Here is a 4,902-nt window from a genome sequence, read left to right as displayed (position 1 = left end):
AGCTCTTGGCACAGAAGACATTGTGGGACGGCCACTGTGTCCCTGCCCTGACACACCACCACCACCAGGAATGAAAAGGATCACTGAGTATGAACTCACAGCCTCATTTTCAGAAAAAGGCAGAGGCAGGCTAAGCGTTCGGGCCGCATCAACTTCTCTTAGAAGATCTGCTCACCCTCCCCGGCCCTCGGCCCTCGCTCCTTGCCTTGCCTGTGTCCTGTATGTACGGAGAAGCTATCGCCTGCCTTGTAGTGTCAGCAGGTTGGAGAGAGGATCAAGTCATGTCTTCTGTGTTCAAGGCGGTAAAATGGGCCACATGAGTCTGTGATGGCGAGTAATCACAATGAAACTGACACTCAAGTAGAAAACGGAGTCCGCCCACAGGAGCAGCCCTGCACCAACTGCTGCATATAGGTTAAGCCTGGAGTCGCAGCTCAGGTCAGCCTCCGGCTGCCACGAGCTGGTGATTCAGTAATAACTGGAAGCACGATTGCTTTTTCACTCACTATTTTTTAACGGTTTATTCATAAAGCAATTTTTCACTTTTCACTTATTTTCAGCCCCTTTCACATCTATCTACTCACAGTTTCTGTCTTGGCTTAACCTTTCCCTCTCCTCCTCCCTCTTGCTGCTTCAATTTTCTTTATTCCCCTTTTTAAACCTTGAACCGTTAGAGCAGTATCAAGGCCTCCATTGCTTTGCTAACCAGAATGTTTCTTTCAACGTCTTCTTGGGTTCTCTCGATTAGCCTCACCTTCTCTTCTTTAGTTCTCATATTTTTGACCCCCTTTCCTTTTTGTGGCAACAAAATTAAATCTTTCTTAGTCTTCATACAAGTAAGCCTTTGCATAAAAAGAAAGAAAGAAAGAAAAACGATGTATAAGAAAAAACAAAAAGCCGCTAAACTAAACAGCCTAGAATTCATGGTACTTGAGCAGAGGTTTGATTTACACACAACTCATTATTTCCATTAAAAGAATCTTGATTCCTTTCAGATGAGCATATTAATTCCTAGGGAAATTTCATGGTTCTCACAAATTAGCAGGACCTTTGCAAGCCCAATCTCTTGCCAAAAGAAGCCACAATAGTTTTTTCCATATAAGCCTGCCCCTCATTTCCATTTTCCTCTGACATCTGCTCTCTAAATTGCAAATATCTGCCTATAGCAACAATCAGAGTTCCAAGGAAAACAAACCAAAAGGAAATAAGAGAAAACGATGGACTTTTAGCATATTAAGAGATGTAATACTTCCGAAAGAGGCAAAGAAAACCTAGGAATGACTCCTTCATTTTATGGATCAGGAAACTGAGGCCCAAGAAGTTCCAGGACTTTCTTGAGAGCACACAGGTAACTAGGCATTGAACCAGGACTAGAACTAAACCCCCAGTTCACTCTTTCCTGCAGAGTAGAAGCACATAATCTCAGTTCCCACCTTGGGCGTATATTTAGACTCTGGCCTGGGGAGCACAGAAGAAGGACTTAAGTCACCCCATTCATGATCTTTAGATGGTTAGTCTCACAGCAAATCACCCTCACGTTAATTGTTCTAAAACTGGGGAGGAAAGAAAGCGTCCCACAGAAAGGGATGAGGGTGCATCCCACTTCCTTTGCCTGTGTGGATGGGAAATAGTACTCAAGGGCAGCCTTGCTGTGGAAGGAGGGAGGGTGGAGACGGTCCCTTCTCTTCCCAAGGCGTAACTACACGGACGGGCTGCTAGCCTGGACATTGCTCTGCAGAGTGCTGGGTGCCAGGTAAGAGTGGTACCATGTCTCATTTTCCACCCCCTTTCAGAATCCCTGGGAAGAACTCAAATGGGGAATACGTTTCCAAATATTTTAGAAAATATACAGCACAGTTCATTTCGCGGTGTCATGGACTCTTCCTCAGAATTAGACAAGCTCTTCAGATTTGTCTTCCGTATAGATTTATATAAATAGTTTCCTCGGAGGCCTCAGGAACATTAAGGAAACTTAAGTTCTCTACCAGAGCCTTAGCTCTGTCTTGTCTCCAGGTGCACCATCATTTGTAAGGTTGAGAGAAACCTTTGAATTACAGTCGTGGGAAGGACTTGCCAGGCATCTTGCTTATCCTGTGCTTTCAAACAAGCTGGCTCCTCTCTAAGCCCTCCCAGCAAGGAGACTACTTCCTCCCTCCCATGGAAAGGAACCCATTGTGTTACCAACCCTAAAGGTGGGTGTTATTTTTTGTCATTTAAACCAAAGTCCCTTCTGCTAATGATTTAACTTCATTTCTTTTGCTCTGTTCCTCACCCTGGTTGCCATAGCCCACAGATGAATTCTTCAGATACCTAAAGATGGGAAGTTGTACCACGATTCCATGAGAACAACCCCCTTTTGTTAACACACTGAAGAATTTCTTACCAAAACTACCCACTGGCGTTTACCTGTCACTTCCTCTTTCTTTCTTGATGGGAGTAGGAGAAAACTACAAGGTGACTGTGTTCACATTTATGCTAACTAAAAGCTGCTATCTTAAATTCAGAGAGAAGGAATGGGTACATGACCAGCTCTGGTTTGTTAGTTATCAAACCTGGAAGGAAGAGCAAACCAGGAGAGGGTTTGTTAGTTTATAGTATTCTGTGAAACTGGGCATGGGGAGTATTTGCATAAATCAGGTTAAAAATAACTTTTTGGAATCTTGCTCTGTTTTGGGCCTAAATTACATGATTAAAGCTATATTGAGATTAAATCACTTCTCACTTATTGAAGGAGCAGCTGTCAGTAGCACTTTGAGCAAATGGACTCGGGGGTCCTGAGGACTTGAAGCTTAAAAAAGGATGTGATGGGAGGCTTATTCCTGGGTCCTGAAACATTTCTTGCAGCTGCTGTATGCCCAGAAGTGGACTCCAAAGAGGTAGCCAGTGCTCAGGATGATCCGATTTCTTCTGGCCAGACACTGATAATGAAACAGACATGTTATGGAGAAAGAACTCTATGGTCTAATAAAGGAAATAGAAATGTCTTTTCAGTTGGTTCAGTGATCCCATTCTGTGTAACTTCGCTTCTATGCATTAATGTTTTTAGCTGCCAACCTCGGTGGTACAGCCTTCCTTTGTAGACCAGATTATCCCAGGGGCCTGGTTTTACATTAGAACTCCTCCACCATGTGCCTCTAATTACTTTCATTTCTCTGCTCTGGCCTTTCCCCATTATCTTCTTTTAAAGAAGGCTTCACACACACACACACACACACACACACACACACACACACAGAAATAAGTTCACTTATACAAACTTATGGGTCCTAAATTGGTTTCCTGTCCCTCAAGAGAAAAAATTTGAGATGTGTGCCCATAAACTCCCATGGAACTGTATATCCTATATGTTTTCTTCTGGTGAAGAATTGAATGCATCATTTCTGAACAGGGCTTTTAGTTTAAGGAAAGATTCAAAAAGGTGGCTTCTTCATTTTTGCCTCGCTCTACAAACAGCTGCCCAAAGTCTCAGTTCAACAGGGTGGATGTCGGCCGAGGAGACTTGAGCTCCTAGTGAATATTATGTTCTCATGTAATGTTTCGTTAAACAGCTAAGTCCAAAAGTGTTCCCGAGATAGATAACTCTCAAGAAAAAAAAGGCATGCTTTTCCAAGTAAAGAACTATGATTTATGGTAGTAACTGTTACACTCTGACTCCTTTTGGGCTTTGTTTTGAAAAATTATTACCACAATGGTTCTGTAGAATTTAGTAGTGCAAGCAGCACCATTTGGCCCGTTTATGACAATAGGGTTCTGGTTTCCTTAACTCCACAGTTAAATGTTGGCAGCATTTCAAATTCTTGGCACAGATGTTTAAGTGAATATAAAGAAGAAGCATTAAAAAGAAAGTGGGCAGTTTTGAGTGTCTAAATGTAGGGAGCATTGTTTTCTTAACATGCAGTTAGCACGGGCATGGTACCATGAACTTGGTAATGGATGAAATGGCAAGCATGAAAACCACTTGCAAAGGGCTTTTAGATTTTTTTTTTGGTTGTTTCATTGAGGGCAGTAGCACTTTTATACAGGCATCTCTCTTATTCACATCTACCAAGTGAGACTGAAAATAATTTGTGCCTTTTTGTTTGTGACTGGAGAAAGATTAGTTACTGGAGCATCAATGGGTGAGCAAGTAGACTCACTCCCAACATATGACCCTTGGGACCACATGGCCAAGCCACCATGATCCCTGGGCTTCATACTAACAATGCCCAGAGGCTGGCCAAACAACAGCTGTCTTGAAATTTGCTTTAAATGCACAAGTGGCAAATCTACTTCCCGAGTTAAGATGTGAAGGAAAAAGATACGATGGGATGGAGGGCAGGAAGACGATGCAGAAGCACAAAAGCCCTGATTCCCCGTGGGGGGCTCAACGCTGGCTACTGAAGCAAAAATGATACCACCAGTGGGCAAAATGCTCCTCAGGTTCCCAGGGCTCCCCAGAGCCCCTCACCCAGCAGGTGGCTGGGTCCACACACATACACGCTGGATCAAGGCTAGGACTGCATTTCTGGACTTGATCTCAATTCTTCCTCACCTTGCCACCACCCCACGTCCATCAACAAAGTAAAACAAACAAAAAAGTCCAACAAAAGCAAACAAATCTTCCCCTACTTACTGGCTAATGCTTGAAATGATTTCCTTAGAGGGCACTTTTATAGCTCATAATTAAAGAGAAAAATCTTTGAGTTATGAGAGAGGCAAGAGACCAACCCTGTTAGAGCAGTCGCCGATAGAGGAGGTGAAATTAGGGAATCATCTCTGGGGGGGGATGAAGGGTCGGGGTGGGGATGTGGGCAGGATAGAGGCAAATTGTGTCATGTTCAGAATTTGTTTTGGGGCCACCCTTGCAGTATGGTTAAGGTGTCGTTCACTCACCCTTCACTCAAGACACTAGACAAGCATTGG

This window comes from Monodon monoceros, unplaced genomic scaffold (genome assembly GCF_005190385.1).
Source record: "Monodon monoceros isolate NGI ecotype Baffin Bay Population unplaced genomic scaffold, NGI_Narwhal_1 Super_Scaffold_15, whole genome shotgun sequence".
Taxonomy (NCBI): domain Eukaryota; kingdom Metazoa; phylum Chordata; class Mammalia; order Artiodactyla; family Monodontidae; genus Monodon; species Monodon monoceros.
Note: the sequence above shows the minus strand (reverse complement) of the source record.